We start from the raw sequence: 14,213 nt of genomic DNA on the forward strand, positions 1-14,213 counted from the left end.
AGAAACATTCCGTTTTTAGAAAAAATGTTCTATCTGATCGAGCGTGACAAAGTTAATCGTGCATAATGACTTGAAATTCTTGAAAATTAATCACCAACAATGTAAATAAAGAATTTTCAAGCAGTGTTTTCGCAGTGATCGATAAAACTTTAAGTAAATGACCCAGTTCGATGGAATTCGTTTCCATCCGTCGAACAAATTTCAAAGTGGAGCATTCTCTTTATTGGTAGTAACCAGGTAACTAAAATAGTAACTAGAGCTAATTAGTATCAGCAAAGAGTCCAAGTAAACCAGAATCTAGTCAAGATATTATTTCTAACACACACATTTTCCTAAAAATATTAAACAGAATGACACTTTATTACGTGTAATTAATGTAATAAAATTAATATTCATTCATCTACAATGAATATAAATGTAGAAAAAGTTAGTTAATCCGAATGAGATCTCGATGGGATTTATAACGTTGTTGCAGCTGTCAACAAAATAGACGACAGAAAATACTTTATCAAGCTGATGATCTTTATCAGTAGTGTACGAATCTTTATGCGAATTCGCTCAAAAAGAATCGCCATACATAAATCACACCATATATATAAATCACGATCGATAAAGTCATCCTTTTAAGGCAGATATTGAAAAAGGGAGGTATACGCGCGGTTTGGCAGGACAGATGGGCCAATTAAAATTAATCACTACAGCTCGATGTGTCTGAATTCGCGCGACCAGTATCGAGCCCGTAGCTACTTTTTCGAAGAAGACACCTGGCGCCTCATACTTGCACTCAATTCTTCTACATGGCTAACCGGGTATAAACTGAAATAATAATAGCATACGACGACAAAAAGTGATGATGGCGCGATGGTGTAAAATGGTGGTACCTGCAAGGTAGATGTACAGGGTATTTTATTTTAATGTACCATTCAAAATAGCTATTAAATAAAATAGCCTTGAGGAAAAAATACTAAACTAGGTAAATTTTTCTCTCTTTCTTTCTCCCCCCCCCTTTTCGAAGTATAATACTTCAATTATATTAAATTCAATTATATTTAAAATATTACATATCAAGAATAAAGAAATTAAATAACGAATTAAGCTGCGAGAATAAGAACAAGTAACAGGTGGCTCGTAATTTTAACGAACAGAGAATAAAACAAATGGTAATGGACAATAACAATATTGTCGAAAACAGAAGATAGAGACAAATTTAGTTGTAGAATTGGTCGTAATAATTTTTATTTCTGTTTGTTTTATTTCTGCTTTAATACATAATATTTCTATTAATTTTTTATTAATTTTGTATTAGGTGGTACATTTATTCTTTGGAAAAGTTTGAAAATATTCGCCATTTTAGGTTGTTAATGATGGTAAAAATGAAAAATTTGTAACGTTTTAGTATAGGAGTAAAACTCGTAAAATACAAAATGGATATTAAAATCTGATATAAAGTTTTATGATATCAAAAAACATATATTTATTTCATGATATACACACACACAAATACCAAAAGTTTTAAAGGCTATATTTTTAAGGATTACTTACATACTATATCTGATCTTTCGATATTCGATTGATAGGTGACTAATTCGGCGGTTTGTTTGAACATCTGGATGTTTGACTAGTCGAATATTTGGAGACCAGGATTTTCGGGACGCTAGTGTACTCGAAAGCCTAAATATTTTTTGGTGTTTACATACTCGAGTCAATATTGAATGTTTCCGTAGTGATCGGGCTTTAAATTATACGCTCCGAATCGCGCGCACGAGCCAACGCATCTCAGTTTCATAGAACAGCTGTAGTTTGAGATCTAACGGCATCAAACATTCGAAAATCCAGCCAAATGCAATGTTTATACAATTACCATTACAATTTATATCGTTAACGCGCGTTAGTACGGACGGCTTTCAATAATCTCGACTACAATTCTACATTCGCAGATTCGCTATTTAATTATCCCCTTCGCATAAGTACGGGAAAATGCTATAAAATTAAAACAAAAATTTGAAAAATTAGACCGCTGAAATTAGTAAAGAAAGACGATGTATACAATCTCTATGAAAATTTGTTGATATCTTTGAAAAACTCAAATAATTTAGAAAAATCTTATTGCTTGAAATATTGTAAGTATTAATAAGTATTATAAAAAAATAGTTATCTTGCACATAAATTCTTGATCACATATTCAATAAATTTATTTTATATTTATATTCAATTATTAAAAAATTTAATATTAATGAAATATTACTGAACTATATTTTTTCGAGTCTAATTTTTCGAATTTTGAGGCATTTTTTCAAACCTTTGTATATCTTTTGTACCTCCAGTTTATAATGTCGATGAAAAGACAATAGATTAGTGGTCAAAAGGATGGAGAAACGAGAGGAAAAAAACTTGGAGAGCAACAAGGAAGAAGTAGCAACACGGAGAATTTATTGCCGTGCGGTCCGAAAGACCGACGAGAAGTAGGTAGGAACGTTTAGAGGCAGCCGCGCCAACAAATAAGAAGTTCGAGGCGAGAGGAGGGACGAAATGCTTACAAATGAGAGGTAGGAGAGAAGAAGAATCTGAAAAGCCCACCATGTAACAGGTGTAATGGGTGAACCTTGAACGCAACGAAATTTTGCGCGCATCTGAGCCACTCGCGACTCGACTGTTTAACATTGACATTTAATGACATCATTTTTTCTGTTCAATCGACGCAGATAAGAAATTAATCTCGGGTAGTTCAACAGCGGATATCCTGAACGAACATTTCCATTGAGGCATCAACTTCATATTATTTCTCATATTATTGAGAAATTGTGAGATTGAATACTGAAATTGAAGAAATTATAAAATTCGTAAAAAAATATTGTTTTGCTTATCAGCCTCTAAAAGTTCTCTATGCGTTGTGTATTCTGATATTCATCGAATTAAAAATGTACAGACTTATGTATTCACGCTGTACGCTCTAAATCTAAATGCTTATAAAAACCAAAGTGCCAAGAAAATAATAGTCCAAAATTTAATAATTTAAAATCGTAAAAGTACCAAAGGTTCTATGATCGTTAATTTTTAAAGCCTATTTAAACTAATGGAAATAGGATTTATTGGGAATTTTAAAAATCTAACAAACTATTAAATTCTTCAGGAGTTTAAAATATTCAGGTGTTCAAAGAATCCAAAATTTTATAAATGCACAAATTTTAAAATTAATTTCTCCTTTAGTCATTGAAGATATGTCAATTTGTTTACGTATATTCTATTTCGCGGAGTATTGCTTTTCGTCACATATACTATGTGAGAAACATCGATCCTTTGGGAACCACTGACCGAGAGCCTCGGGACGTCAAACGTAAGGCTGCCGTAAGAGGAAGAGGATGGCGATCCGATCTCCGATAAGAATCGCTTCTGTATGTATACGAGCGGTGAATACAAGAGCGCGGGAAGAGGTAAAGGGACCTCATGCACCTCATCTTCGGTTCGAGGCGCGTGGTTAGATATCGATATCTCTCACGATGCGTTTTCTCCCGCACGGATACATATCGATCGGCGTCTTACGAAGAAGCGGAGACTAGAGACTAGAGATAAACGACGCTTGATTGATTAATCAAAGTAATACCCCTTTCCTTAGTTTCAATACATTTTTAAAAATGGCTATTCAAATCTTAGTTCATAAGGAAATTGACGTTTTATAGTTCAGTGTCTCAAAATACCGAGAAATATTGAAATATAAATAATTGAATATAAATTTAAAATAGATTTGTTGACTGGACTTTTCAAGAATATTACACGCAAGATAACCATTTTCCGGTCTGTCTACAAAACTTACATTGCTCTTATTCTGCCGCAATTATTATGATAACGATTAACTGTTAATCAGCATAAGTAAATATATACTTTTCAATGGTTCCACGAATAAATTAAGAATCGGTCCATTAATCAATCGTAAAAAAAAAAAACTGACATATTAGTCCCGACGTGTTTCGAAAAAAGATCAATTGTAACATGTTTCTTCAACTCGATAATTTCCAAATCGATTTTCTCTTCGATACTTTCGTGCCTAGAGAAGCGAGAGGAAGGGTGGATGACCGCGAGAGTCGGACGAGAGAAGCTTGATTCAACTTGTTAACTCCGGTAGCTGAATAGCACTTCGGCAACTTTGCGATCGCGCGCGGCAGGTACATACACCTACTTAACGACCCAAGCCCAACCCAGCTACCTGTTCGACCATAGAGAATGATCGTTTTCCTAGCGCCGGCGATCGTTCATCGGTAGCAACGGTTGCGGAAACGAGCAAACCGCAAGATGAAAGGAGAAGGATGAAGAAGAGGGATGACGATAGGCGAGGGAAAACGAGAACGATGAGAATCGGTCCGGAGATTAACGCTTCGAGCGCGAGAGTCGAATGTTATCGTGCTAAATGACTGAAATCAGTGCGTTCGCGTAGTGTGGTTGAGATACATCTTTAAGCCTTTATCGCGTCGTATTAACTTCAAGCAATAATCTAAATAAATATAACGTATTTTATTCTGTCAAAGTTTTATTAATCTTGCACTTTCCATTATACAATAGGTAAAGGAAAGGAATATTGCCACGTAACAATACACATCTTTCATTTTGTAAAAAATGAACAAGAGCCAAGAGTCTAGGATAATAAATTCGTTTTTATTTAATTTGTATTATATTTTCTATATATATATATATATATATTCTAAATTATTATATTTCATAGTATTACTTTGGAAAATCTTTGACACATACATCTTAGTTGAATATTTTTATATTCTATACAAAACGTTGTGAAGACACATAAGCGCCTATAACAATGCCAAAGTGTAATTTATTATATATTTGTGTAAGTAATTTATCGTCGTAATACTTTGGAAGGTGATCTTCGCGGCCATATTTTACAATCAGAGAAACCAGTTATGTACATTTATGGAGATATTATATAAGAATTACTAGCATATATTATGTTGTATAAAAAAATCTTATGAATTATGAAACGCGTTAAATACGACGCGATGTTAGTACGCGCATACGAAAGAAGATTTGTTATCGAGGATAAAACAGCTTTTATAATATGATATCAATATTGTGTGTACACACATATACATAATTTAATATTCAATCTTGACGTACCGAATAATGTTCGATTTCCAATTTTGCATTTGATTTTAGTATTTTATACATTTTAATATCTTTGTATTCGGATCGTGTCATTATACATATGGAAGGTTAAGAGCCATAGTGGTGTAAGTCAAATTTTTTTAAATATTGACTTACCCCTCCATATGTAACTTTAATTTTAATCGACAAGTATATATATGGCACACATAATTTGTTTCATGTACAAAATACTATAAGAAAGATTATAAGCATAAAAATATCTTTACTTCTTTTCTATAATGGGTATATTAAAACAGTAGCATCACGCGTTATATTATACGAGCTACTTTTTTTTTGCGCCAATGAAATATGTCGATGCAAACACTCCGGATGTTCGGGATCACTTTGAAAAGTCTGACAAGCTTTACGTTTATCGCTCGTATATTCAGCATGCGAATGTGGTAGTAGTTTATACTAACACGAGAGAGCAGTGCAGCCTCTGAAACGCGAGATGCGCGACCTTGAACTCATTCCAGGGTCGATCGATAGGCGCCACGCGCATCTCATCCTGACCTATATAAACATCGGAAATTCCGGGCGAGGGAGCGCGAGCGGCGGCGAGTGCGAAGCACCTTGCGAACTTTCTCCATGTAAATAACAAACAAAGTATAAAAATGTCTGGGATCTTTGCACTTCGATACGCGTTATCGAATTTTGCTCTAGACAGTATATAGAAACAAATTTTAACACTGTAAGCTGTATGATAAACTGCAACATCTACGTAAATCCGTCTATAAACATATTGCGCAACGATTTTAAATTAGAGGCGGGTTATCGCATCACACCGTGAACATGTTATGCCGTGTGCCAAAACCGTGTTAACGAAAGGCTAAAGGATGTTATTGGGAGTAGCGGGGATAATCGATTACCACTTATTAGTTTTCAAATTGCCGGACATTGACTGTTTTCGTATAAGCACCCGCACAACGAGTCTCCTACCACATTGGAAATTTCAAAAAACGTGATTCACGGGTAAATAAAACGCGCGCTAGCGGCTTCGAACTGGCGATCGATTAAAATGCAAATTCACCATCGTCCAATTAACAGTAAACATGCAGCTTGTCTCGCGTGGACGTCGATTTTTGTTTTAGCCGTATGTACGAGTCGCGACAAAGCGCGATCTCGTGCCGATAGGCAATTAACGATCCTCGTTGGCGAGGAAAAGGCGAAAAATTCGTCGCCGGAAATCGTGAATCGCTACATCACGTCCGTTGCGTACCTTCGCCATCGGATTGCCGGTAGTGCCGGTACGATCTGCTTACATTAAAGTGGCGAATTGCGGCGAAAGGCAATTGCGACACTTGGCGATATGAAGATGTGCGTGGGCGTTAATTACTCCGTTAAATCCGCCGCGTCGCAACGTTAGTGGGAGTATTAGACATCGTGATACCGGCATATAAAATATTGATAGATATACCCGGCTGCTGCCTGTCCCAGGCACATCGCAATATTATACGCCCAACGGTAGATAGACTCTGGTTGCCTATCAGAGCCGGTCTCATTAACATTGGTTAATTTTAATTGTGTTTTCCTTTGTGCTTTTCAGTTTTTATCATAAAAAAAACTAACAGTCCGTATTGTTGTCAATTAATATTATACTTGATTGAACTGAGACTTATAATTAAACTGCGACAAGTTAAATTATACTGTAAGAAATGAATGAATTATCAATTTAATATTTATTACATTTATTATGAGGATAATTAAAAAGAAGTTTCTAAATCGGTGGAATCGTATAAGTAATGTTAAAGCAAAATATTGACGCTTGCAAACATAATAAGATAAATGTAGGAGCTTCGTGTCGCGCTACGATTATGGCGAATAATCTCCAAGATTAACGGCTTTAGATTATAACAGAGAGAATATCTATGTTTGGCACCTTTCGGCCTCGAAAGACAGATTGTCGTATATCATTTTACTTGTAAGCAATCTAAAGTCCTGCGGAAGATTCGAGGGATCCATTAACAGAAATATTGTACCAGTCGCAATAACATTCGCTAATAATACATTCGAGTTAGATATTGCTTGTCGCAGCAAATGATGCAATTTATTAATGCGGGTGTACTTCATGGTTCATCCGCACGGATGAGCTTCGCTCCAATTTGAAGCTTGTGATGTAGCTTTCGCTGCAATATTCGTTTGTTACAGTTTGAATAAGCCCTTTGCATCTTATGGCCACTGACTTTCATTTATCGCGAGAAACTATAATCGAGTGGAATTTTGTATCCCAATTTCGTGACTCGTAAACCCAAATGTCACGCAACGACGAATTAAAATTGACATTTTTTAAATACAGAATTTGAATACATTTGTTTGAAATAATTTGGAATTACTTAAAATTCGTATCCTAGCGTCATATTAGCGCGCCAACAGCCGATCTTTGATCCATCTTTCGCGTAAATTTATTTGACATATCCGTAATGCATAAACAAAGTAATACGTAATTGCGATAAACCGTGATATATTTTTCAATGCGAGCCAGAACACTATACATCCGAGTCGCCTGGCTGGAGTGGATCGGTCCGTAGGCGCGACGCAGCTTCTGCTGGTGCACGAGCGGAGAGCGATATTGATTTCCAGCGGGAGTGGAGGAAGAGCGAGACGAGACGACATACCGCACACAGCGCGCCCGTGTGCATTGTGCCGTGGAACGAACCCAACCGACCTGTGCAACTCCGTGCCGTGTTGGGAGGGAGGGGGGGGTGGATTCACGGTCAAGGCCGGTGAAACCAACCCTCCGTGTTATCCTCGTGCGACCCTCGCTCTCACCCACCCGGCACGCGCGCCCGGTTAAGCTTTACGGTGTTGTGATTAACGACTTCAACCTCCGCGCTCGTGTATCTATATCTCGCGGCTAGAACGATCAACGTCATCCTGTAGCTGAGATGTGATACAAAGTTCGTTAATAGGTTTATTTAGAGCATTAATATCCTGTGTCCGACAATGAGTACACAAAGCACACATAACAATTTTCCACAATTCACAGATTAATGTGAAGCCAAGTTCTTGAAAGAAATACCAATTTTATAATGCAAATTTTAAAATATATATTTTGCATGACTAACTTCTTTGCTCTATTATATTAAATTGAGATCATTTAAAAGTATTCTTATATACATCTATTATATTCGTAAATCATTATAGTAGTTAACATTTTATATTTTTAAGTAATAAACGGCGCCTTTGCGTAAATCAAGTGTATTCGCCGTTGTCCATGCAGCTGGAAGAATTTCGCGTAGGACGCTAAAACGAAGCCGGAGCGAAATTTGCCTCTGTGCACAGGTTGGCTACCCTACTCGCCCGCTGAGGTGAACATTTTAGAATCGTTGGCACGAAGTCGCCTTGGGACACGGGGGGAGAGCCAGCGAGAGGGGCCACCGGGACGGACGACGGTTTTACGCAAGCGTTTACTTTCCACAGATCTCTTGGCGTGCGGCGGGAATCGACGGAGGACAGACAACGGTATAAAATATCGTCGAAAGCTATCGGGCGTTCGTTCGTTCGTTACGCGAAGGCTACACCTGCGCACGGTGCCACGCGATGAGGAAACTCCGCCGCGCCGCGTTCGAGCCCACCTACGCGGCGGCACTCCACTGCTTCGTTCGCTCGCTCGCTCGCTCGCTCGCTCGACGCGTTCAGAACCGTATTATCAGTTCGCTCGAAGAATTAATTAGAGGAGAATTCACACGCCTCCGTACGTCCGCTCGTCGTCGGTGCATACAATTACGCGTGCGTAAGTCTCACTGACATTTTCATACCGTCCTAAAACGATGTTCTCTCTGGCCCGTATGTTGTTTCTAAATAACACTAATTTTTTTCAAATGAAAGAAAATCATAATAATTACAATTGTGCGTTAAATACGAAATTTATAATAACTAAGTATATATAATTTATTTGAACGATGAAAGAATTATTATATGAACGCGGGAAATTAAACGCAATTTTTTCAAGCTCTATATTATACCTAATATAATTTATCAGATATGAATCGGAACGATTAAATTCCTTAGAATTCCTAGAAAACTTCGAATTTTCGCCATTCATCGAGCCTCAAAGATTAAATACGTTTCGTTGAACGGTTTCTATTGATGATATTGTACACGTAGCTATGATCCATTGAATCATTAGACTGACAATACAAAATATAGGCTTTCGCGATGTCTACGTTCGCGACGTTTTCGACCGCCTATTGAACGTGCGTCTCTAAAAATCGACATCGTCAATTACGGACCGCCTTGAAGGCGTGATTTGCATGTCGTGCCTCCTCGCGAGTACGATTTGCAGTGCGTTCTTTGCGTTGTGCAGGTGACAATTCGCAACGCGTATCGTAGCGGGAGATTTGCCTTCGCAGACTCCGCGATTAGCATAATCACCGATCATTATGCCGACATCATCAGATTTTCGTGGGCGTACATTCGAAATCACGTGCGAATGAATGTTCTTCAGATAATAAAATAATGAAATAACGAAATGCAAACGTACAAAACACGAAAGAATACATTTTTAATCCTTTGCGACGGTTCCGATATATATACTTTGAAACAATGAATAATTACAACTAATAAAGAATATATTATTTGATCATTTCTAAAACGAACGAAATCGAGCACTGCGTTACCCAATATTAACAATAAAGAAATAACAGAATAAAATAATTTATTTTACATTAAAAATTATTGAATTGTAAAAATTTAACATGAATGTGTGTGGATTCATAATGCCTTGTATATTTTCAGAATATATTCTAAAATTTCTTTCACTCCGTTGCTTGCGTGTACAACATACACGATCTCCTTTAATATTTTTTTCATTACAAACAAGATCTGTTCAATACTATGGTTCAGTTTGCTATCTCTTATGAATTATTCGGTTCACTCGGATGTATAACTTGTATTAGAGAAACCAACCAGTGATAAGCATTTATGGAATTGTGAAATTTTATCAAAGTCTTCTTTATATCTGCTTCTCTTACTTAAAAGTGTCTTTCTGGGTAAAAAGAACAATACGTATATGTACGTCATTTAGTCACATGCTCTTTGAACTTAGCGAACTGCGAGGCTACCGATCTATGCTCGTTAAGTCGGTAATCGGCTGTCGTTACAATCGTTAACGATCGCCACTGTCTCTTGTTATCATCGTTGCCCCTACTCAACCAATATCGATTGACAAGATTGCAAATATGCATCTAATCGAAATATGCGATTGCGCCCGCGTCGGAGACCGCCTTTCGTTGCTGATACACGATATTCCGCAGAATTTTCTTATTAAATTTTAGAGATGAGATGATTCGAATCAATAAGATAAAATAAATATATTAATTTCTAAAGACATCTTAAGCTGGGTATACACTTAGCGAACGAACAGCGAACGCGAACGTTTGGACATTCGCGTTTATGTTCCTAGGTTGGTTGTTCTTTTTTTTTGTTTGGTTGCACCAAACACAATTCGACAGATTCGGTGTTTGCTGCATGTAGCAATTTGAGATTTCTGATTATATCTGTTGAATAATGACAACGAATGTTTGCGTTCGCTTTTTGTTCGCTAAGTGTATACCCAGCTTTAAATGCATCTTGGAACACATCTTGAAGTTTGTGAGATCTTAAATTGAGATATACTTAAAAGACCGCATTGACTGAAGAATACGATTTTATCACATCCGCGTCTTGGCTCAAGTTTTACTCGAAACTTTACTTTGAAGTTTAATTCGGTAAAATTTCGTAATTTCCCGATATTAAGTAGTTTCGTACTTACGCTCAGTTTTCAATCTTTAGAAAGAAGAAGTCGATTACGAATACATTAAGAAATACGCACTTGTAGCCCTCGAAGGCTCATGAAATGTTCTGTACAGGTAAATGGCGAAGTGGATGGCGGCGGCCGTTTGATTAAGCGCGGTAGCTAGTACCGAGAGTGATCGTTGGCGCAATTACGCCAAATGGATTTCCTAATTGCGGCGCCGTGCCACGAAGAGATTACTCACGTTCGATCGTCCCGCGTCCGTTGAATCAGTAAAAATCGCGATATCGAGCCGTCGTACTCTCGTGTGCCGTCGTGAGAAATATATCTGCCGCCGGAATCGATCTGACAAGATCGATTCCGCGATACATTTATCTATGAAACAGAAAGATATGCGCTGGCACGCAGAATTCATGAAACACGAAATTGATTGATATACGAATGAATCTGAGCATTTTCAAATGTTTCGATAATGAATATTTCTGATTGGCAAAATAAAAGAGAGAATTGGTCTCTTTTCGAAAATCAAGTTTATTTTGGAACACATAAAATCAAATTTATTTCCAGTTATTACCGTGAAAACTTGATTATTGTTAAATTAATACATATTTCTTGAATTTTAAGAACATTAAATCTTTCTAAATGCTAGGAAAAATTGAATGTGCGATATTTTTCGAGGAACTTCACTAAACATGATAAACCCTCCTACCATTGATAATCGTTTCAGAGAATAAAGAACAACCTGAGAAGCACGCGTACACTGTTTCGCGCTGTGGTCGCTGCAGGAGAGCAACAAAACGCTCGTGCGCTGGTAGTTGTCTCTCCTAACGGAGGAGTCGCGTGTAATCTTATCGCCGAGATAGCGACTACCTTAATCCTCGCTTATTCTATTTCTGCACGGCCGCCGTCTTTACGTGGGAGCGCGAAAGATGCGTACAGGAAGAAAGAAAGAACGACGAGGGGAGGAGGGTTATAAAGAGTCGGGGCAGAGGAGGTGGAGGAAGATTGCAGGGGCTGCGTCAGGGAGCGAGCGTACCGAAAGGCCTTCGATCTGCATAGCAAATTGGCGATCGATATACGGTCACCGACGCACGGTGAATCGCGCGAGCCTCGAATTAAAGCTTATAACTTTCATGTCCGGCGCAATGTATCATTATGCGCGCGGACCCAGGGCTCCGCTGATGCAGCTGCCGCTGCAGCGCATCGGCGACTGGCGGCGGGCGGCGGGCGCGAATATGTGCATAAAGCACGATAAATCGTGCCCGCCAATAGATATCGATCGACGGATGACAGTCACCGAACGGTGATAATTGAGAAAAACTATGTCTAGTTTCGATGATTCGTGTTCCTTTTTGTGTAGTGACACTTAATAAGCATATTGCTGGAATTAATATAAGACTGATTGAAATATTAAAATTGTGTAAATAGATTAAAACCCAAATGCGTGAGTAAAATATTAGTCATATCCAAATCGCGCCTATAATTTAGAGCTTTATTAAATCTATCGTGTAAGTGTACATCAAATAATTACGATTTAATAATTCCCTTCGTAAGGACAGGCACGAATAACCACAAAATTTGGTTTTTTGAAATAGTAAACAAAATAGGAATAATTTATCTTTATATAACACTTTTTACATTAACACGATTATCATGTATCAAAGAAGCATGTGAAATGAGGCGCTGACGCTAAAAGGGGAATCGCTCGTGGGATTGAAGAACGTTTTCGTCGCTCAGTACGTTGTTTGCAAATGAGGCAGGACAGCCGTGACATCTGACACTTTGTGTGCTCTGTGTCCGGCCACTCTCTTTACCACGCACGTCAAGAAGGACGCTGACTTCTGGGATTGCTCCGTCGTATTAAGAACTTATTGAAACAATGGAAGTAAGTTTCACACGAATATCTTACTTCCTTCAATAAACATTCGTTAAAACCCAAAATGCAAGAGAAATTAAAACTGTTATTGACGATTTATCTTGAGTAATGTGATATGATTAAATCTATGAACTGATTATATCCAATGTCAAAAATCAGTATACCTTTAACCAAATTAATAACGACATTATGACAATAAAGAAAATATTTAACGTAGGTATGTAAGATATATTATTGATATAAGATTTGTTAATTTTAAGATATATTATGTAGAGAATTTTTAATATCATGGAAATGGCAAAAAATTACTTCTATGTTTTCTTTAATATTCTGGGATATATTTATAAAAATAAATATAATTATTAAAATACTATAAGTTAAAAGCAGTGTACAAAATTATAATTCATATATATCAATCTAAAAACGAAACTATAGCCCTAATAGATGGGGTGAGGAAACTGAGATATTCTGAAATTTCTATTCTTATTTAAATTAAACGTTTCTTAATTTGTATCATCCGATAGTTTGTTTTGCGTATATTGGCACGCACTTTCGGCGTGGCCGATTTCCGCGTAGTAATATGCGGTAGATCGGCGCGTGCGCGACGGTAACGACGTTAGAGATTTAACGCGTACGTGTCCACGCTTAGCACGCGTCAAAGTCACGAGGCGTGAAGGGACGAAGCGCGTAAACGAGATTGGTCGCAGCAGATCGTTCTACGTGGCTGGGTTAACGCGCGTGTCCGCTCCACTTCCGACATTAAGCCACCCTCGCGCGTAAGATGGTAACCCGTATTCAGCGTAACGTCGCTGGGAGATATTTTCAAAACTCGCGAGTCTTTGCAGCGCGCAAATCCCGTACGATCACACTATCGAAAGTGCGAAATCTCCGATAGCATATACATATCCACGTATGCACGTATCCGGATTACAGTACAGTATATTTTAAAATAGTGAGAGAAAGAATAATCCTACATTATGCATGTATACATATCACGTAGATTAAATCGGTAAACTTTAATTAGAAAATTAGGAAATATTGCCAATTTCAATATTAAACTACTACTCGTCACTGTCGCAGTTGACTTTGACTGTCAATTTATACATGAGATTACAGCTAATGAATGCACAAAAACAAAGCCTTGGAGAATTCATTAATTTAAAATATAACACACGCATTTGCACTATTGTTTAAAGGTGCTTATTTAAAATCCGCAATACTTCTTTTTTAAATTTCCTTGTTGCGTACAACTTGGAACAATGTATTTCTACGGCAACGATCGAGGAATAATAAATAAATATTTTCTACTCGTTTTCGAACTTCTGCATCGATCTGTGTTGAAAATTTCAACCGCGAGGCGGAAAAGGTCGAGCGTGAAAAAGAGTAGTCGAGAACGTACGCCTCGTACGTATTTACTTTACCACGCGTGTCCGCTCCACTTCCGACGCTTAG

General features: G+C 37.6%; 1 protein-coding gene across 3 annotated transcripts in view; it reads right to left on the reverse strand.

The window, feature by feature from the left end:
• Positions 1-14,213, reverse strand: part of Klu (zinc finger protein klumpfuss) — a 66,496-nt gene that overhangs the window by 32,564 nt on the left and 19,719 nt on the right. The window lies entirely within an intron of this gene.

Source organism: Temnothorax nylanderi, unplaced genomic scaffold, assembly GCF_030848795.1.
Source record: "Temnothorax nylanderi isolate EJ_2023f unplaced genomic scaffold, tnyl_v1.0 TNYL_tig0002_pilon, whole genome shotgun sequence".
In the NCBI taxonomy this organism is placed as follows: domain Eukaryota; kingdom Metazoa; phylum Arthropoda; class Insecta; order Hymenoptera; family Formicidae; genus Temnothorax; species Temnothorax nylanderi.